Here is a 22,490-nt window from a genome sequence, read left to right as displayed (position 1 = left end):
GTCACATATTTCAGAGAGTTATCATGTCCCTGCTGTGTCCTCGTGCTTTTTAGAAAAGTTTGAAGTTTGCCTACGTTGGAAATCTACAAAGACTGTGGCGTTTCCCTGCGTGCCTGTTGGTGTTGGTGTTACATCATCTACGAAAATATTCTCAGCTGTTACGTCAAAAGCTGACTTTAAAAAGAACAAAACAAGGGGGTTTCTACTCTGAAGTTCGACTGGGGGGTGGTGGCGGGGGCGGGGGGGCAGGGAGCAAGCATTAATCAGAACATCGAAGTGAGCCCCACCATGCCTACGTGTACAAATAGCCATTGATGGCTTTGCCATGCTTACTGAACTGAGTAAGTCTAAAAGCCTTCCGTGTGCATTCCTATTTTCGGGCGCAATACAGTACGTTAACCTCAGAATATCAAATTGAATCAGGGGTTCTGAGAAGAGCCGCCTGCAAAGCGGTTAGAATGACACTCCTCATTACACCGTCCAGATTCAGGTTTCAGACAACCATAACCAGCCTTCGCCGGCTTCTCACCTACAGGCAGACCCAGGCAGCCCCAAATCAGAGCCTGCCCTCCGGCAAGGGCTCCCGGACCTCTTCACAGGTGAAGTCCACGGAGACCCGGAAAGGTGAGCCTGAAAGGGGGAGGAAGCACCCTTTCCTGGTGACATTTTTTGCTTGCTTGTTGGTTGGTTGGTTTGTTTCCTCCGGAGGCCCAAATAAACAGCCCGGGGAAGGCTGCTCACCACACAGTATGTCAGCACATATTATGCAGTCTGGGGCTGAGTGGATGTGTCAGCTGCCCATTAGACCACACTAAAATAGAATTGCTGGACGCCTGAAGCATGAAGCATGATATTAGATAAAGTGATGAAATCTCACTCGATTAAAGAGCCAGGTCAAGGACAGTTACCTCGGGAAATTCCTTTTTTCCTCGAATATTCTCGCAACTTTGATGAATTTATCGTTTTCTTGCTTATTTTTCATTATCGTCCGGGGCTTTATGAACAATAAAATGTGCCTTCAGCAGGCACTGACATATGGGAGGGATCGGAATCATGGGTTATATTGATTCAAAGAAAGAAAGGAGGAAAAAAAAAGACGGGATTGACATTGCCACAGGTCAAAAGCCTTTGGAAATGTTGGATTGATTGGTTTAGACAGTTGTTTGATTTTTCTCTTTCTCTAGCTCTTTTATTTTTATTTTTTATTTTTATTTATTTTTTCCCCCTAGTAAAGGGATAAGAGAAAGAACAGAGAGGGTAATCTTTTTTTATTTTAGGCCCACTGAAGGATAGGAACAGAGGCATACGGCCTGGCAGAAATTTTTATTTTTCTTTATTTGATTTATAAGGACAGGAGAGAAATGCTTCTTGCAAAGGGCTCCTTTTTGCAAAAGGGCTTGCAGCCGGAATGGAAATGGCTGCACACCTGCCTTGCTTCTTAAAACCTGGGGTGCTTCTTAAAACCACAGCTCGCCTGTCTGGCACTTCCGAACCGGAGACAAAAAAAAAAAAAAAAGAAAAGAAAGGATTTGGGTCCATGCGTACTGCACTCTGGCTTAATTTCATCTACAATAACGTTTGAGAAGCAAAAGGAGGGAAGGTGAATATTCGGAGCACTTGGGTTTTCCCCTTAGTGCTTAAGTGTTCTCTCCATCTCTCCCTGTCCCCACCTCCCCGGCGGGTCCAAGGGACATCCAGGGATGTCCCCGTGGGAGCAGCGCTGAGGCCAGCTAATCAGAACACGTAGACGCTAATTCATTTGGTTCAGCTGCTCCTTGTTTGGGTCAGAAAGCGGCAGTTGCAAATGTGCTCATCTGGAGGGTTGAGAGCATTTTGCAGGTATATGTGCCAGCACCACTTGAAGGTCCTTTGCAAACTCTCAAACGTAATAAATGATGGAGGTGTTTTAGTTCAGTGAGTTTCCCATGCAGCATTTTAACTTTGGGCTCCAATTCCATCCTATACATGGAGGCTGCTTGAGTTTTTTAGATTCCTTTTTTTCCCTTCATAAAACAGGGATCATATTAGCATACTATGCCTTTTCTAGCTTCCAAGACTATAAGGAAGGTGAAGTAAGGTCACCTATTTACAGGGATGTTGAGTTCTTAAGATGCAAAGTATTATCTAGATGCCAAATAGTGTCATGATTATATTTTCATATGATACTAATTTTTTTTATTAAAAAAATTTTTTTAAAACATTTATTTATTTTTGAGAGAGAGAAAGAGAGAGAGAGAGAGCACAGGCAGGGGAGGGGAACAGAGAGGGAGACACAGAATCCGAAGCAGGCTCCAGGCTCTGAGCTTTCAGGACAGAACCCGACGTGGGGCGCGAACTCTCAAACTGTGACATGATGACCTGAGCTGAAGTCGGATGCTTAACCCATGAGCCAGCCAGGTGCCCCATATGATATTAATTTTTAATGCTGGTGGACACAGAATTTGTATGACCCAGGCAGCTGCACTCACTTGGAATGTGAACCATAGATACACTTAAAATTTACATCTTCTTTTCCAGCAAATTGCTTAGGCATTACATGATGTTTCTATAAATCTAGCTTCTTCTTTATAACAGCATTTCCCAGGGGGGAGCTGATGTCCAAGGCAGAAATACGTTAAAGAGCAGGTGGTGGGACAGGCAGGAAATGCGGAAGGTTTTTTAAGTATAATGTTGATGCCTCAGTTTCTCCAAAAATAATAGGACAAAAGTGAGAGGGCAATAGTTTTTTTCTTTTAATTACAGAAAGAAAAAGCATGATTACTTGCTACATACAAATGTTAGACAATTGTTTGCAGGTCTGATCAACTACAATCTTTCTCTTCCCTCTGGAGCCAAGGTTTTTTCTTTTTCTTTTTCTTTTTTTTTTTTTCCTCTTCAAAATATTGTAGTGGTTTGAAAGATCAGAAGGCAATTGTGCTAAATTTGCTATTATTAGCATGGAAGTGATAACAGCTTTCTTATCCCTTGGGAGAAGAAGAGGCAGGTGGGGGCCCAGCGATTCTCAGTGCGGTATCGGCAGGCTTCTCACCAAAACAAAAGGACTGAGAATATCTGCCTATGAGAAAATGAGGAGTCTGATACTTTTTCTCTGGGTGAGGTGCATGTTGAAGACACACAAAGAGGTAAAAGTGAGGGTCACGAAATGGGTGGAGTTTAAATTTTTTTGATGTGTATTTATTCTTGAGAGACAGAGAGAGATCGAGTGTGAGCAGGGGAGGGACAGAGAGAGAGGGAGGGAGGCACAGAATCCCAAGCAGTCTCCAGGCTCTGAGCTGTCAGCACAGAGCCCGACCCGGGGCTTGGGGCTTGAACCCACGAACCGTGAGATCATGACCTGAGCTGAAGTCAGACGTTTATCTGACTGAGCCACCCAGGCGCCCCAAAGTGGGTGGGGTTTTAAAGCCTTCTTTAAGTGGGGCTTTAATGGGGAATGGGGAAGACCCACACCAAGTATTGGTGGCAAGGTCAGGGGGCATGCCCCATGTTTTTCTTCCTCCCCACCGAACACCTGGGCAGCACCAGGCAGGAATCGTGTGTCTCCTGACGGTCATCTTGCTCATGATAAAAGTTATATGTCTCATCCCGAGCAACGATAAAACAAAACAACAACAAAAAAAATGACTTTGAAACCTCTCATTGGCACCTCTAATGAACACAATAGATAAAAGAATATGCTTATCAGAAATGGTCCTCCTTTGCTCCATGACGAACTCAGCAAATACTCCATTAGAAGGGTTTGGTTTCCCACGTGGGTGGTGAAGTCTCCTGAGTTATATTAAGGCTATAAATGCATTTGGAAGTAGCTCAGAGCCTCACTCGAGGGGATGGGTACTCTTTATTCGTCATTCCTCCCCAGGAGGCCCTGATTAGCCCAACACTCATTTGGTACAATAATGGAACAGGAAATTTCTTCTAGGCGCCTGCAACAGAAACTCAGTGGAATGTTTGCTACCTTGGGAGTATCAGGTCATTTTCATATCTGCCGGGGAAACACGTGATCCCGGAAAGGAGGGGCCGGGAAAACAGTGGCCTTGGACAAAGACACAGCTTCCATGGCAGAATATTTCCAAGCAGGGCCAGGGGTGGGAGTTTTGTCTTCCCCATCAAATCACCTTCACATGTTTTTCACCCTCTCCTTTAAAATGTATGCTTCCGTTTGGTTTGTTTTATTTTAACGTAAGAGAACCGACTGAAAGGGCAACTTCTGTGAACCTGCAGGCTTCTAACCCGAAGGGTTCGTCATTTCAGTCCTGAATACCGATTTATGTCCCCTCGGCCAGCACGAGGGGAGGGGCACATTTCTTTTTCTCCCCATGACGCCTTCCATGACATGACACATGAATGATGGAGTATATAATGATTTAACCAAGCCTGATCTTTCCACCTGGGGACACACACAGCACTTAAAGTGTCCGCACGTCCTATTTATTTATTTATTTATTTGATCTCTTAAGTAGAGAAACCAGGGTATTTAAAATCCACTGGCTTTTTAATCCTTTACACAGAGAATTCCTTTTTTCTTTTTACAGGGAAACTATCCCCACAAGCCAAAGCGGTCGAGTTTGAGTTATAGGGAAATTCCGCAAATGTTTACATTGTGATTCTTTCATTCTTTAATTGCTGCGGCTTTTGTATGACCTCCCCTTTATTTGGGCCCTGTGCAGAGGAGAAATTGCCATGTCTTTCATTCCTAAAGTTAATCCATCAGTCATGTCACTTTGACTGATTAGTTTCTTTCCCAGGGACCACACGGCATATGGATTCAGCTAGATTCATTCCTGTCTGATTCACTGTGTTGCAGGTGATGTGATGTGCCAGTGAGCTTCCTTGCAGCCAGTGCCGGGTTTCTTAAGAGCACTGGAGTACCTCTTGAATGATGTGGGAATTCCTCTAACGCCACTGATGTGGTGGTCCCTTTAGGGTAGGATATGCCACAGTCTTTTTTTTTTTTTTCCTTCTTGTTGTCTAGCTTATCCAAATACGATTTAACATAGGGAAAAGTAAGTGAACAGAAAGGAAGATGAGGCAGGTCTCATATATCTGGGTTTTAGATTAACATAGCCACATGGACCAGTACGAATTAAGCTACATTTGAAGTGGCCTCCGGGGAAGCCTACTAGTCCCCATAATCCAACGGCACTTAAATATTCAGGACAAAGTTATAAAGTGGCCAGTTGGTATTAAAACTGATCACACAGAGTAGAAACAGAGAGCGAAGGAAAAGCAGAAATGTATTTTATTTAGGAAGGCCTTGACAATTTAGATGCAGTCAAAGAGAGCTCAGTGTTCCTGTGTGAAAGAGGTTAGTTTTGCCTAATGTCCGTTATTACCCGAATCCAACGAAGATGGAATTTCAGATCCCAAGCAATACAGGAGAGAAGAAGGGTAAGGACAACTGGTCAGTGAGGGACAGAGGAGTGGGGCTTGGGGGAGAGAAAATACTGGGAGGATGACATTTGACCAAGACCATGAAGGAGATGGTCAAGTTGGTCTTGTAGAATCTTCCAGGTAGAGACAACAGCAAGTCAAAGGCTGTGTGGTAGGTAGGTACTGTGCCTGGTGAGTCTGAGGAAAACTGAAGACACCAGGTTTTCATGGAATGTTGTTGTAAAAGGGTGATAGAAGGAAATGTGGGGTCGTGAGGGGGTTCTCTTCAAGTGCTTGACACTGGTGGGCATGGGAGACAAGGGAGAAGTTCATGACACAGGGAGAAGGTTAGGAGAAGGGGTAGTTGCACAAGTTAGGATGGAGTAAGAGGGGAGATAGAGTCCATTATACATGTGGAGGGCTGGCTATAGAGAGAAGCCTAATAGTTCATCTATCATAGCAGGAGGGAGCAAAGAACGGATGGGCACTGCTCCGGGTCACAAGGAGATTGGGTGCTGGGAGCCTTGGAAGTTGTTTTTAGATTGTGTGTGTGTGTGTGTGTGTGTGTGTGTGTGTGTGTGGTGTATGTTAAGTAAAGCCATCAAATGAGAGTAAGGATGGGCAATATGTATTGGAGGTTTGAGGAGAAAGAAAAAGTCATGAAAAAGTCATCCAGGGCACGTTGTTCTCTACGTGTGGTCCAGACCAGCAACATCAGCACCACCTGAGAGATACAGTTACTCAAGCCCTGCCCCAAACCGACTGATTCAGAAATCTGGGGAGGGAGGCCCAGCAATCTGAGTTTTCATGTATTTCTAGGTGATTCTGTGGTAATCTCAAACTCGGGAGCAAGTTAAGGGTAAACAGGAGACTGATGGATTTCTAGAAATGTATGTTGATGGGAAGAACAAAGAACCTCCTTGAAGACACTGTTCAGGAGTTGACAATGAGATCAGTCAGGGAGTCAGGTGTCTCTCTCCAGCCCTGACCATGTCTGTAGGTGCACAGAGATGAATGATTAGATTTAACCTCGCTTGGGGGTTTTTTCCAGGTGAGAACAGTGAAACAAGATTGTGAAGAATATTTGCCAAGGTGTAATATAATGGTGGAGTCTCACAACCTAGGCTAAATGGAAAACCAAGCGACCATGAAAATATATGATCAATTGCTAATAAGTTCCAGTGGAGCTAAAGCTTCTTAGAGCTGGGATATCAGAGTGAGCTGGAAAGAGAGAATGCTTGAAATTACAATTATAGAGGAGTTCTATTTGCTGGCAGTAAGTCTAGGTATGATCTTTGAAGTGACTGCTTGAGGCAGAGTGGAGGATGTAAGAGTTGGAGGAGAGGGCATCAGGAAACTGAGAGTCTAGGACATTGGAAAGATTTTATATATATGTGCGTACTGAAGTCATCATGTATGCTGGAGAAGTAGCAGTAAGCCAAGAGCTAAAATCTGCAAAGGATTAGGAGGGGGGGGGGTCTGTTAGTGACTGTAACAGATTGGAATATAGAGTGATAAAGACTAATGACATGACATTCAAAGATGAGGATTTGCCGTTGTTCTTGTGTTGGGAGGGAGGCTGTATGAAACAGGAAGGATACCGAGGGCCCACCCCCAGGCCTGGTGTTGCAAGAGTCTTGAAGGACACAGCGGCCTTCACCTCAGAGGGCTGAGTGAAAAGCAAGTCATTTCCCGAGAGGAGAGTCCAGAATTTGGTGGTTAAACCCGAATTCCAGAAGGCAGTGTGGAAGGGTTTTGGGAATTTGAGTGGGGTCATAGAGTGAAAGAGAAGATGGGAAAATGCAGAGATGGTTGAGGACAAGAGTCCACGGAGATGAAAGATGACTGAGAGTTCTAAGCATCTTGTGGGGCCTGGCACCCACCAGAGAACAGGGCTAAGTGAGGTTTGCCTGTGTGTCCTCAACAAGGCTGGGAGCATTGCGGGGCAGTGAACTGTGGTGGACTTGCCGGGAGTGTTCTGAGGCCTTCTTCATTCTTGCCGACGGCTGTGTGAGGCCAGAGATGGGCAGGCTCACCCTTGGTGTCTGGAAATCGGGGAGAGGTGGGAGGCCAGGGAAGCATGATCTTCTTTGGCTGACTGTGTGGACGGCTCTCCCATCAGAGTAGATTTGGAAATAGCTATTGGAAAATGGTGGAGAGTAGATGAGTCAAGGCTACTACTGTAAGTTCAACGCCCTAACACATGCCCAATTCAGAAGTCTCGGGTTGGTAAAAGTTCTACGTATTTATTCTTGTCTTCTTTAAATCTTGGAAGTGGAAAAGGAAAAGAAAAATAATCGGAAATTAAAAAAAAAAATCAAGTTTATTTATTTATTTTGAGTGAGAGAGACAGAGAGAGTGAGCAGGGGAGGGGCAGAGAGAGAGGGAGAGAGAATCCCAAGCAGGCTCCATGCTGTCAGCGTGGAGCCTGATGCAGGGCTCGAGCTCACGAGCCAGGAGATCGTGACCTGAACTGAAACCAAGAGATAGATGCTTAACAGATTGAACCACCCTGGAGCCCCCCAAATAATCTGAATTTTTATGCTTTTATCCCTCCAGTTTTGTGAGGCCCAGGAAGTACCCCTCAAGTGTATTCGTTGCTATTATTTCCAGCAAGAATTGCCACTTCATTTCATGTCAGTGCCCCATCCGTTCTTCCTGACTTGGCTCACATACAAGGAGACATTTTTTTGCATACCGGTGAATAGATGCTCTTAGGAACCAGTGTGGATTGGTGGCTCGAGCATAGGTCCTGGGTGTGAGCCACGTGCCTAGGATGAAATAACGTATACTTTTCTGGGGATGCACACCTGGAACGCAGACATGGGAACTACCGAAAAAGCAGTTGTTTCAGATGCCAAATACTTTCAGAACAGCTAGCTCCAGTGGAAACCTCTTCAAGTCTGGCAAATTCCAGGGTCTCTGGGCTGTACATGCTCTGTTTTCACACTGTAAGCCATTGCTCTGCGTAGAAATGCTCGAACGCGGTTAGAATTCTTGTAACGTCCCTTTAAGTGGCATAATATCATATGCAGAGTGACAAGCCCCATTAGAAAATGCAGTCTCCCCTCACAGCTAGGCTTAATGTGCAGCAGGGGAAGGGACTGATGCAGGAATAATTCCTCTTGATGACTCAAGATTGATTCTAGAAGAATTTAAAGAAGAATGTGGGCTTTTCAAGGAAGTGGATAATGCAGGAAATCTCTGGACAGCTGCCGGCGACATTGAGTATCTGGGGAGAGCTGCAGGGTCAAGAGAAAGATTTGCTTCTCCAAGGCCTGAACTAAGAAATAAAACAAAGCAAAACGAAAGCAAACATATGATGACAACCGGAAAACCCTTGAACCTGTGAGGAGGACTTACGTTTGTCTATCTATCTATCTATCTATCTATTTATTTATGAGAGTAGGAGTGGGGGGAGGGGCAGAGAGAGAGAGAGGGAGACAGAGGATCTGAACGGGGCTCTGTGCTCAGAGTGGGGAGCCCCATGCAGAGCTCGAACCCACGCGTGGTGAGATCATGACCTGAGCCGAAGTTGGAGCTGAACGCTTAATCCACTGAGCCAGCCAGGGGCCCCCAGGACTTGCCTTTAAAGTGGAATGTCAATCCCTTTCTTACCCACTTCCCTTTGTGTTACTATTACTACTAACTGCTGTTAACCATTTCTTCTCCAGGCTTAGCAAACATTGTTTCAAAAGACACAAATGGAATCAGCCTATAAATACTGTTTTGCCAGTTTGCTTCAAATTGAATGGATTTTGGACCTGAAAATGTACTATAGTCTTTCGTTCAGCTGTTCAGTGTTCTGTGTATCCTTATGGAATAATTTATATAACCTATCCCTATTAACATTTAAATGGCTTTCATTTGAGACTATTACAACAAAAGTGCCGTTAATGTCCTTGAGCATTATTTTTGTGCGGTAAGGCAAATCTGTTTATGGGTGAAATTCCTAGAAGCGTAATTCCTGGGTCAAAGAATACATGCATTTCTTTAAGCTCGGTAAATAACATGTTTTATTTTAGGCTCAAAGTATTCTTACGAATCCATAAGTAAAAGGTGAATAAAAAATCTAAAACTAATAACGGAACACATGTCAGACAGAAAAAGAAATACAACTGGTTAGTGAGCAAATGAACAGTTACTCAGTCTCACCCCTTCACTAACTGAAAATTAAAACCAGATAGCATTTTCCCTGTAAAGTTGATAAATACTCCTACATTTGATCCCACAGGTCATTTGTGAGAGGGCGGGGAGCCAGCACGGGCACACACTTTTGATGATGGTGTGAGCGATCATCACCTGTTTTGGCAAGAGCGTTGGCGACAGCTTTGCTGGTGTTTTTACTCTCGATGCCCTGTCACTTGGCCTTGAGTTATGCTCTGCTCATTTGATTAGAGGAAGATCTTTAGGCACTAATTATAGTTTATTTTTCAGTGTGGAAAGCTGTCCGACTTACCTTATACTGGACTGATTTACTGGTTTAACAGTATGGGCATTCTGTTGCATTCATTCAATAAATGTTTATTAGGCATCTATTATGTGCCACTGGGAACACAGTGGGGGACACGGGGTGACTAGCAGTGGACGTGACAGGCAAGGCCTCTACTCTCACAGAGTTTTTATTCTAATGGGCAAAGGCGACAACAAGATGTATGATGTATAGCAGGAGGTGACAAGGCCTGGGGCAGAACCAAAATGGGTAAAGGGATAGCGAGTGACTGAAGGGCCATTTAGATAAGATGCCAGAGAGTCTTTCTGAAGAAAAGACATTTTAGCTGAACACTGGATGACAAAAAAAAAAAGAGGTGGCTAATCAAAGAACTGGCAAGGGCCCGCCAAACCGAGAGCACAGCATGGGCAAAGGTCCTGGGGCAGGCAGGAGGACCAGTGTTATAGCACGAACTGCGTCCTCCCGAAATTCAAATGTGGAAGCCCTAACCTCCAATGCGACTGTGTTTGGAGACAGGGCCGTGAAAGAAGTAATTAGCATCAATGAGAGCATCACTTACACCAAACATATCCCAAAGCTGCTTACCTCTCTCAACCCCCATCTCTACTCTCTAGCTGACACCATCCATTCTGGGGGTCCGGGAAGGCTTCCTCATGTCCTTCTTGCTTCCTACCTGCCCCTTTGATTCCATTCTCCTCAAAACAGCTGGAGCAAGATGTTAAAAGGCAAGGCTATGGGAGGATATGCAGACACAGCCAGAAGGCAGCTGTCTATCAACCAAAGAGAGAAGCCTTAGAGGAAACCTTCTGCCACTGTGATCTTGGTCTTCCAGCCCCCAGAACTGTGAGAAAATAAATGTCTGTTGTCTAAGCCACCCAGTCTGTGGTGTTTTGTGACATCTGCCTGAGCACACCAAGACAGCCAGTGTGGCTGAAGCTTCGTGACCGGGAGGCAGTAAGGAGGACATAGGGTTCCAGAACCAGGCAAGGGCCAGGAGGACAGGGCTTTGAGGGCTGGGGGTAAGAGGCGGGGTTTAATTCTAAGTCTGATGAGAAATTATGGGAGGGGGTAGTGCCTTTTAACATCTTGCTCCAGCCGTTTTGAGGAAAATGGGGTCGAAGGAGCAGATAAGAAGCAGGTAGGCTATGAGGAAGCCCTTCCCGGATACGCAGGAGGGATGGTGTCAGCTAGAGAGCAGCTAGCTCTCTGGTTTGGTGTAAGTGAGGGAAGCCCAGGGGACCCTTCCCTGATAGTCTATAAAGATAGGGTGCTGGGAGTGATCCACGTTGGCGATCCATCCAATTAGTGGTGCATTCTCTGTAGACGATATCAAGACCGACCAACCCAAAGCCCTCTGCTTTTTATTATCATCACATGCTGACGGTTGTAGACAGTGTCAGTGAAACGACATTCCTCCTGGGAGCACGGGACTCTCCTAGCCTTTCCCACCACCCACCACGCTGGTGTCACTGGAAGAGGTAGGGTGAGCCCAGTAACTGCACCTGCTAGGGCAGTGAGGCTGAGGATCTCAAGTTCCCCTCGTAAGACTGGCCGCATCCCCTCCCTCCCTGAAGGGCCAGTGGATAAAGACAGGAGTGGAGAAGGCAACAGAGTCTCCTTTGCCAGCGCTCTCCCACCTGGAGAGACAGAGCACCTCCCCCCTCTTTGCCTGAGGCACGAACAGAGGAAGAGGTGGCAAGGAATTCCTGAATTCTCCTCAGCTTTCTGTTCCTTCTCAAACCTTTGGGCAAAGGATGAGGCTGTCCCTGGAGAGAAGGGTCCAGAAGAGTGTCAAAGCAGCCATCTCCCTTTTGTGCCACTCCCAATACCCCACAGGACACGGAGAACCCATTCTTGCCACGAGGGAGCCGGGCAGTTCAGCTTTTACGCCAGGAGGATACAGGACGGTCCTATAAGGACATGATTTCAAAGGCCGAGTTGAATTTTAGACTCAGTTCTTATCTCAAACTATACCAAGCCCATTAGCCAGAATAGCTCACCAGGGATTCTGGACTAGATTCAAATTAGCACAATACTGATTCCCTAAATATGAACAATGGATCACTTCTTTCACAGCTAAAGTCCTGGAAGAAATGAGAATTTAGAAGTGAAATAAAAGTGCAAGTTCCTTTTTTCTTGTAAACCAAAGACACAACTCTAAAATACCTTCTTCCCACGTTTCCCATTCTGCTCAGACTTGGAGAGTCTCACCCAACTGCTGCAGGTGGGGCCGTCTTCCTGGGCTGCCACGGTGATTACCCGATGCTAAGAGTGGATTCCTCCAACCTCAGAACTCTTATGCGTCCCACGTCTCCAAAGACTCAAGTCAACCCGATTCTCAAGATGATTGATCAGCTCACCGGGGCCATACAGAGATGAATGGTGTCTGATCCCCAGTGAGAGCATTTCACAAATAGAAGCTATGTTCTCCTCTGTCTTGAGCCAGCAATGGATTGAAGCTGAGAGTTGGTGGAGGAAGTAACACAGAGAAAAAGTAGGAAGGAAAAGATTCATCTTGCCTCTAGATTTGTCAGAACGCCAGTTACTCTATGCCAGCTGTCTGGAGTGTACAACATGTTCACTTAAACTCAATTGGGAAAATGTTCCATCATGAGCTTCAACATACTGCCATATGCCTTGCATAAGGCCAAAGCTTCTCGTCTGAGCTACTACTGTTGGAACTTTCTTCCTCAGAATCCTGAGGAGAAGCAAAGACCTCTGTCTGCTGTGTGCTTCACCCCCAAAACCTGCAGTAGTTCTGGGTTCCTTCAGCTCTGTGTGGGGCTGTCAGAATCCCCCAAACCCGTGCCTGGGTGGTCCCTGAGATACAATGACCCCAAATCTTTCCCTTTTCTCATGTTCTCCCCCTTAATTCCCCACGCCTTGAATAAATTTAACTGCTTAAGAGGCGGCACAAGATCCCCTGTTAAGCACCCACTTCCTGGTGCATCAAGTTCACAGCTGCAGGCCAATGGGAGAAACCAAGTAAATATCTTTTGTGGCTCCTATGCCCAGCCCTCCCAAACTGCCGTGCATTCAAACCTCCACACATATTCCCAGACCCTTTTGAAGACATCCTCCTAAGATCAGTGAAAAGCCCAACTCTTTCTAGGACCTTGGCTCTGTCAAAGACTCTGTGAGCCCCTGGACTCCTGGAGAAGTGAAAAGATCTTATTGATGCCAGATGAGAAATCTCCATCTTGGCTCTTGACCACATCCCTACTCATTCATTCTGAGGTTCCAAATCAACAGGGAGTCTCCCTTAGTGCTGATTCCTCATGTGGCTGCCTGGCTGGGGATAGCTGGCAGATTCAGATGATATTCAACTGCTAGGTCCTGTGATTACCAAGTCCAGACTCCTTGGCCTTGCCTTCCCAGACCCGCCTTAGCTCTCCACCCGGTAAGGAAGCAGAGGAGGTGGATGGAGGGAGGGGGGTGTGGCTTGCATCTCGTTCGCCATAACAGATGGAACAAGAAAGAAGTGAGTGCTTCTCCAGAGCCTGTGAGAAATGAAATAGGAAATTGATGGCCCGCCTTCTGCTTCAGAGGCATGGTGTCTTAGCCCACTGGGACTATGGCAACTTATGAGAGATGGACTGAGTGGCTTATAAACAGTAAACATTCCTTTCTTGCAGTTCACAGAATTACCCTTAACAGCAGTGTAGGCTTTCTGTAGCATGCACCCCAAAATCCTCCAGGCTCTACCCCTTGCCTAGCTCCAAAGTCACTTCCGCACTTTTAGGTATTTGTTACAGCAGCATCTCACTCTTGGTACCAACTTCTGTTGAGTTTGCAGGGGCTGCTACGGTGAATTACCTTTGGCAAGCTTATAAACAACAGACATTGGTTTCTGATGGTTCTGGAGGCTGGGAAGTCCAAGATCAAGGTGCTGGAAGACTGGGTGTCTGGTGAGAGCCTGCTTCCTCACTGACAGCTGTTTTCTTGCTGTCCCCTCACATGGCGGAAGGGATGAGCTAGTTCTCTTGGGTCTCTTTTCTAGGGGCCCTAATCCCAATCATAAGGGCTCTCTCGTCGTGACCTAATCAGCTCCCAAAGACCCCACCTCCTGATACCATCCCCTTCGGGGTTGGGATTTCAACATATGGATTTTGTGGGGTCAAACATTCAGACTACAGAACATGGCAATTCTGGTTATGACTTAATGTGGGGAAATGAATATTTGACCCTCTGACCCAAATAGCTCCATAGGCAAGGACTAGAAGCTTGCTGTAAAAGACAGGTTGTGGGACCACAAGGCATGGGGCCAAGGCATGGGGTTTGAAAGAGGGTGTGGTCTTTTTTTCAAATAACAAGACAGAGTGATTCCACTATTGGTAAAACATGAGCCATTGAATACCAGGCTCTATTTGGGTTGGACACTACTTCTCCTATGGGGAAGAGGAAGTTAGAGAAAGAAGACAGAGGGGAGGCAGAAGAGGGGGGCACTAAGTGTTTCCTGTAAGACTTCCTCCTTTGTGCAGAATGCCAGGTTGACAGGCAGGGCTAGCATATCAGTCAGACTTCCAACAGAGGACCCGAACCAGTAGGATGTATGTGTGTGAGGGTGTGCATAAAATGGTGTTTATTGCAAGGAGCTGCCTTGTGTGATTGCCGGGACTGGCCAAGCAAGTCTGAAATCCATAGTGCGGGCCATCAGGAAGGACCGGTTGGAAAATCCGGGCAAGAACTGATTCTGTAGTTCCAGGGCGAATATTTTTCTTCCTCAGGTAAACCTCAGTTCTGCTCTTAAGGCCTTCCAACTGCTTGGATGAGGATCACTATGATTTTTCTAGGATAATCTTTACTTAAATTTAACTGATCCACTTCGAGCATGTTAATGACATCTACAAAATATTTTCATGGCAATACCTAGATTAGTGTTTGAATAACTGGGTACTACCGGTCTGATCAATTTAACACATAAAAATGATCATCACAAATAGTAAGGAGGAATGTCTACCCTTCTCCAACATCCAGGTGAATGTGAGGGGAACATCATTTCAGACAGTGGGAACAGCATGTGCAAGGAGGAATGGGAAGAAGACACTTAGAGCAAAGAAGGAAAAGGTACCAAGGCGGACTGAAAAATAGGCAGAGGCAACATCATAAGTCCCCTTGCATTTTAGAGCAAGAAAGTTTGAATTTTATCCAGAGAGAGAAGTCTCGGGATTTAACACAGAAAGGGATATGACAAGAGATGCGTTATAGAAACATCAAGCAGGTGCCTGTATAAAAAGACTAGAAGAGGTAAAACTATAGACAAGAAGGCTGACTAAGCGATAGCAAAAAATATCCAGGTCTGAAGTGTGTTTCTAGGAGTAAAGTTGGAGAGCAGGGTGTAAATTCACCATCTCTTGAGTATACTCAAGAAGTGGAATTCACAGCTCCTGGCTGAGAGCCAGAGAGGAGTCCAGCTGCCTGATCTGAGTTATTCATTTGCTGAAATAGCAGATTGGGAAGGAGATGGAATTTGGGTGCCCTCTGCTCACATATGGTGTGTGGGGGGCAAGTTTGGTGTGGGGAAGGTGTCTGTTAGCATCCACACGTTAGTAGGCAATTCCGGAGGCCTGGCGATACGTCTGAGTTGAAAACAAAATTCTGTGGTCTTTTAACATACAATTAGGAGGGAATTGTGCAAATGTAAGAGATTATTTAGGAAATCTACGAGCAAGAGAAGACCCCAAAGAGAATAGGACGAGAGAAAATGGCCAAGGAGAGAATCCTCAGGGACATGAACAGGTAATGGATTGGATGGGAGAAGCAACTTGTGAACGACAAAACTCAGATGAAGAAGTGGATGCTCTTTCCCCCACTCCCCAAATGGTGATATTCATTAGAGAACTGCCTTTGATGTTCTTCCATTCTTTTACCAAGGATTTATCAGACACTATTCTGGAGATATGATGATGAATAAGCCATGATTTCTGCCCTCAAGTGATTTAGATCAAGGTTGAGCAACCTGGGCACTAGTGACATTTTGGCTCAGATAATCCATTGTGATTGGGGGGCTGTCCTGTACATCGTAGGATGTTTAGCAGCATCCTTGACCCTTATCCTGTGGATATCCGTAGCAATTCTCCCACCCCAGTGGTAACAATCCCAAGTATCTGTAAGACATTGTCATATGTCCCCTTGAAGGAGGAGCAAAGCCACCCCCACTTGAGAATCAGCACTCTCAAGTCTAAAAGCTGACAAATACATAAACAGGATAAAATTACATCATAATATGTGTTATAAGATAATAAATATTCCTAGACTATTTAGGAGATTAGGTAGTTTATAGATTCTATGGGAGACTACCAGGAGCGACACAGCCAGAAACATTGCAGCCAGACAAAATGCCCAAGGGCACCTCCATATTGGTCCGGGAAAAGAATGCCACTACCACTGGCTGTCCCGATTTAGCACCAAAGGTGCTAGAGCCTGGGTGCCAGGAGCCCCCGACAGTTACCACAGGAAGAACTGCCCCTACTCCTGCCCCCGTGAGTGCCAGATGATCTTCTATTTGACACGCACTCACTTCCAGATTTTCCCTGGTTGTATCTGATTGGTTAAACCAAGACCTCTAGGTATCTTCATCTTAACATCCCAACCTCTATCTTAAGTTCATGTCCTTTAATAATCACTCCATTCTGCCAGGTGTCTTGTCAAGAAAACTTGGTGACAATGTTGACTGTCCCTTCACTCCATGTCTAACCTGCCTTTGCGTTTGGCTGATTCAACCAATCTATTCCCTTGGATCTCACTTTGGGTTTGGAACATTTCTCCCAACTTATGTGAGTTAAGACGTTTGCCCCATCCAATCATCCTGGCTTCTTGAGTACAGAGAGAAGGAACTAAAATTTATTGAAATTCTGATGTGTCAGAAGCTGTGGCAGGGACTTTACATAGAGGATCTCATTTAGAAATAGCAGGATAGAGTGAGAGGAAGGACTGTAAAATCTGATGATTCTGAAAAGCACAAGAAACCAAAGAAAAAAATAGTTCAGTTGGACCATGACAAAATTAAAGTCTTTGTGTATCCAATGACACTATTAAGAAAGGGGCAAATACAACCCCTAAAATGGGAGAAAGTATTTGCAGATCATATGTCTGATAAGGGACGAGTAGACAGAACATTTTTTTAAGTTTATTTATTTATTTTGAGAGAGAGAGAGAGAGAACATGAGTGGGGAAGAGGCAGAGAGAGAGGGAGAGAAAATTCCACGTAGGCTCAACATTCTCAGCGCGGAGACTGACGTGGAGCTCAAACCCCCAAACCATGAGATCATGACCTGAGCCAAAATCAAGAGTCGGTCACTTAACTGACTGAGCCACCCAGGTGCCCCTAGTAGTCAGAACATTTAAAGAATTCCTACAACTCAACAGTAAGAAGACAAAATTCAATTTAAAAATGGGCAAAGGATCTGAATAGATATTTCTCTAGAGAAGATATACAAAGGGTCAATAAGCGCATGAAAAGATATTCATCACCAATTCTTTTTTTTTAATGTTTTTTTTATTTTTGAGACAGAGACAGAGCATGAGCAGGCGAGGGGCACAGAGAGGGAGACACAGAATCCGAAGCAGGCTCCAGGCTCTGAGCTGTCAGCACAGAGCCCAACGCGGGGCCCGAATTCACAAACCGCGAGATCATGACCTGAGGTGAAGTCGGATGCTCAACCGACTGAGCCACCCAGGTGCCCCGATTCATCACCAAATTCTTAGGGAAACGTAAGTTAAAGCCACAATGACATACCACTCCACACCCACTAGGACTGTTATAAAAATAAAATTAAATTAAATTAAGTGTTGATGAGAGCGTGGGGCAATTGGAATCCTTACCCGTTGCTAGTATGAATGTGAAATGGTGTAGCTTTTCATAAACCTGTCTGTTATGCACTCACTCTATTAAGCACTCTCTCTGTGCCAGGCTCAGTGACAAGCACTTATGTGCATTATCTCATCTAATTCTTATAATAACCTCAGAAAGTCCATTCAATCCATCCTTTCCCAAAGTGAGCTTTGCTCAGACTCTCAAGATGCTCTGGGTTAAAGTAAAACAAACAGGGAAACACTACATCTTCAAAGCGCTTTTGCAGACTCACAATACTCACGAGCCCATTAAAGACTCTGACAAATCCTGCAATGAAAATAGTTTAACTTTGATACTCCAGTGTTTCTCGCATCATTTGGCCCCTTACCACTTATTAACAGCAAATTGTGTGGAACATACTTTGGGGGACATTGGCTTAGCATTATGGGCTGGCCCATTGTTCATTTCTGCAGGAGGCCAGGAATGGTCTTTTCGAGTTTTCGCTAACTGCCCATGTGAGCATGCCTGTATCTGATGGAGTTACTTTAAGAAAAGGTAACTAAAGTAAACAATTAATTATTTGATGTAATAGAAGGTAATAATTTGGGCGTGTGTTTGTGCATGCATGTGCACAGGTGTTTTCATAGACGTTGGGCGTGTGTTTGTGCCTGCATGTGCTGAGGTGTTTTCATAGACGATAAAGAGATATTTTTCAAAGTTTGTCCTATGCTTTGCATAATTCTTGACTACTTCCTCCCAAGATCAATATGTTATCAAATGAGTGACCTAAAGTGAACAAAATGGAAGACAATATGCAGTGTATTCACCTTTAAGGCTCATGTTGGAATTGGGAAAGAGGGGAGTGGCCACTGATGTTTTGATCTTTAGTTAAACAAGATTTAAAGCTGATACAAAGCAAATGGTTGAGGCAATAGAAGATCATATCGGAGCTGTTAAGGGGCCACATACCAGAACTCCAGGCAGTTAAATGGCAGACCAAAAATACGGTTCCAACTAAGATATCCAAGCTCAATTTAGAAACATCCTTGAAATTTTACTAAAAGTCAAGCTGTAGGAGCGCCTGAATGGCTCAGTCAGAAGAGCGTGGGATTCTTGATCTCGGGGTCATGAGTTCGAGCCCCACGTTGGATGCAGAGATTACTAAAAAAATAAATAAGCTTGGGGGAAAAAAGTTAAGCTTTATATGAATACAGCAGAGGCATTTTATAAGAAATATGGATGAATAATTATTTGCTAAGTGATAATAAGTGACTCTAATTGGCCCTGTTTGGAAGGGGGTCATAATTTGTAAGCCAATGAACATGGTTTGTCAAAGGATTATTTTCTGCTTTGTGAATACGTTTATGTAAGAAGTCTTACAAATGTATAAAACAAATCACATCTGATGAATCTTCTTCATTAAAAAACTAAAATTACATGAGTTTAGGGCTCTTTTAAAAAAAAATAAAAGCTGGTCTCTAGAATTGTCCTATATTCCACCTACCTATTAACTGCTGGTGACAGGGGTGACTGGCTGGCTCAGTTGGAAGAGCGTATATTTAAAAAAAAATTTTTGTTTTTGGAAGAGCGCAAATAAATGATATTTTATTTATTTTGGGGGGGAGCAGAGAGAGAGAGAGAGAGAGAGACAGAGGATCTGAAGCAGGCTCACTGCTGTCAGCCTCATGTGGGGCCTGAACTCACCAATCGTGAGATCATGACCTGAGTCAAAGTCGGAGGCTCAACCGACTGAGCCACCCAAGTGCTCAGAACATATGACTTTTGATCATGGTGTCATGGGTGGGGACATAAGAATACTTAAAAATTCATTTGGAATTTTGTTTTGATTTAACATCACGGATTTTAGTACAGCAAAGAGAAAGAAGAAAACACCCTCCTAAAAGAATATTACTAAGTCAATTTAATGTGCAGGGCAAAAAATTTTTAGCATAGACTTTATTGAGTTGCATTTTGTGTTTTCATTGCTGACAACGGAGATGTTTAGATTAAAATATAATCACAATGAAACCTTTTTAATTCCTGCTGATAAAGTTACCAAATTTGTAGGTCCTCTTTCCTTCTAAAAAGATTGTAACCAGTAAGAAGCTGTAGTAAAAGTCTCGGGTTAATATATAATGCCTTTTTAACAAAAATGCTGGTTTTGCAAAATGCAAGAAACTTGTAAAGATTTAAATAATGCTTATGAATTTTTTAAAATATAATAAATTGAATTTTTGTGTATCCAATTTTACTGTTAAAGAGAAAAGGGGAACATTAATATGTTAGACTTTTGCTCACTATAAAAATATAATGAAACATTTGTAAGTGAAATTGTGAGGGTTAATGATTCATTTTAGAAATTTGTTTATACACAATTACTTTGATTTTGAAGTATTTCATTTTTGTATAAACTTTATTTTACCCTGATATTTAAAACTTTCTTAAGAGGAAGAAGGAATAATATTGGATAATGAATAATAATTCATTGGAAAATGAATACATACCTGTACCATAGCATCATTACGCTCATGTGGCTATATACCCCAATAATCAATGTAGCTTATAAATACTTACATTTTATGGCACTTGTGTTGCCCAGTTTCAACGCCATTCTTGGGAGTGAGCATAATAGAGTATTTTTTTAATACTTGACTCAATTCACAAAACTGCTAGCATCCCAGCATTCTGAAACATTCTGCTGTGCCCCTATGAACTTAATCACTACCAGGAAGGTTTTTTTATGGCCCTAGGTAAAAAATTATGTGCACGAGGGAGTTTTAGCTGAATTTGGAACTGAGGTTATAGGTCACCAGCATCCACTCTAAATTTCCTCCATATGATTGGGCAAAGAGTACCATTACTTCTAATTAAAAAGCCACACTTGTTGATTTTTGGGAGTCCAGAACACTCAAGAAAGAGAACCTGGACATCATCATTATTGGGATTTAGACAGAGGAGCAGACTGGAAAGATCATCATGGAAGTCAGATTTCAGAGAGTCACAAAAATACTCTCTACTTTAGGTATAGTGTCAGGCTGTGTCTGAATATACTCCGTATTCTTTCCTCCCAGACTGCCTAAACACTTTGCTAAAAAGAGGGCTTTGTGGGGAGAAATGAAAGAACTGTGGTGTTGAAGGACCAAACCTTTCTACTGGGGTTGGCTTTCTTTCCAGAGGATTCTGGATGGAACAAATAGGAGAATTCAATGGGGGGGGGGGGGGCCTTAACCATTCTACTATAGGACATTCTACTTGACCAGAAAATGAAAGGGAACTAAATGCTAGAGACAATGAGACAGATGATGAGGGCTTTTGGGGGTTAAGACGCTGAAACGAGGTGCTACAGGAGCTTTGGCATCAGAGCCTCCACAGGCATTGGCCCCAGTGGCACATTCAGTAGTAATGTTCATGGACTGAAGACGTAGAATGTTGTCAGGCTTCAAATTCAAGTATGGTGAGACAAGTACCCTCAAGGGCCTTCCTGCTGGAAATCAACAGCATGCTGCATCAAATATTCTTTTGGGTTCAGTGCTGGACTTCCAAGAAAGAAAAGACATCCTGAAGCCCCTCTAAATAAACAGAGGCAAAAATTCATGTGCTGAAACCAGAGCAGTGAGGGGCCAGCAAAGGAAAGACAGATCTTCCAAAGGGCATATATGCATGTCAACATCAGATCAGGTGAATGAAACGTCAGGCTAACCCAGGCAACCCATAGTTGCCTAAAACCAGCATCGGTGAAAGTGTGAGTAGAAAGTGCCCCCTTAGTAGAAACAAAGGTGAAACGAAGGTTGATCAGTGTCAACCAAGCAAATATAAACTCACAACCAACAGTCATGCAATCTACACCAACATGAGCCACAAGAGTGAAAATCTGCAGAAACAGATCCCCCAAGGACTTCTGTTAAAAAAATATTTCAGATGTAAGGTATTGCAGTAACTCTGATTAAAAAAAATAAATAAAAGAAGTAAGCACAAATTTAAACAAGCAAGGAGAGATAATAAACACAGGTAAGCAGATGTTAAAAGAAACCATGTAGTATTTTAGAAATGAAAAATGTATTTGTCAAAACATTCTCAAGGTCTTGTTTAAACAACAGATTAGCACAAATGGAGAAAGAAAATAGTGAACTGGAATGTTGATAAATTAAAAATCATATTATAATCTGTAAAGCAGTCCATAAAAAAAAACCCCACGGAGGCATAACTAGAAAGTCATTATAGGCACTCAAAGCAAAGCCCCCAAATACAGAAGGCAAAAATTGATAGAACTAAAGAAAATTATAAAGAAATCCACAATCATAGTTGGAGGTTCAGTAATTGAACTCCCAGATAAAAAGCTGTAAGGATACAGAAATTTGACAAATGTTTTAGCCAATTTGATTTAATTTAAATGTATAGAATAGCATATCCAACAAAAAGAGAAAACACATTCTTCTCCGACGCACATGAAACATCGAATAAGACAGACCAAAAGCTGGGTCATAAACCAAGCTCCAGCAAGTTTCAAGTGATTAAAATTCTACAGAGTATGTTTTCTGACTAAAATGGTATTAAACTAGAACTAATAAAAACAAGATACCTCAGAAATCGCCAAATATTTGGAAATGAAGTAATGCAGTAACTTATAATTCCTGGGAGAAAGAAGAAGTAACAAAAGAAACTGGAAAACATTCAAAACTGAATGACGACCAAAACACAATTTATCAAAATTCCCAGATGCTGCTGAAGCTTTCTTTAAAAGATAATTTATAACTTTCAATTCATGTATCAGAAAAGAACAGGGTAAGTCAGTGGCCCCGTATCTACCGTAAGAAGCAAGCCACCAGGGGCGCCTGGGTGGCGCAGTCGGTTAAGCGTCCGACTTCAGCCAGGTCA

The 22,490-nt window shown here is 43.6% G+C and overlaps 1 long non-coding RNA gene across 2 annotated transcripts in view; it reads left to right on the top strand.

The window, feature by feature from the left end:
* Positions 1-264: 264 nt before the first annotated feature.
* Positions 265-22,490, top strand: part of LOC121013556 (uncharacterized) — a 29,653-nt gene continuing 7,427 nt past the window's right edge. The window contains exons 1-3 of one of the 2 annotated variants that reach the window (XR_005782767.1): positions 265-341; positions 536-624; positions 7,927-8,190. This is a non-coding gene — a long non-coding RNA (uncharacterized LOC121013556). Of the gene's footprint in view, positions 342-535; positions 625-7,926; positions 8,191-22,490 lie in introns of those variants that run through there. The other variant, XR_005782768.1, reaches the window with a different exon arrangement.

This window comes from Herpailurus yagouaroundi, unplaced genomic scaffold, assembly GCF_014898765.1.
Source record: "Herpailurus yagouaroundi ecotype Mexico unplaced genomic scaffold, PumYag 199, whole genome shotgun sequence".
In the NCBI taxonomy this organism is placed as follows: domain Eukaryota; kingdom Metazoa; phylum Chordata; class Mammalia; order Carnivora; family Felidae; genus Herpailurus; species Herpailurus yagouaroundi.
This window is presented reverse-complemented; position numbering and strand designations above follow the sequence as displayed.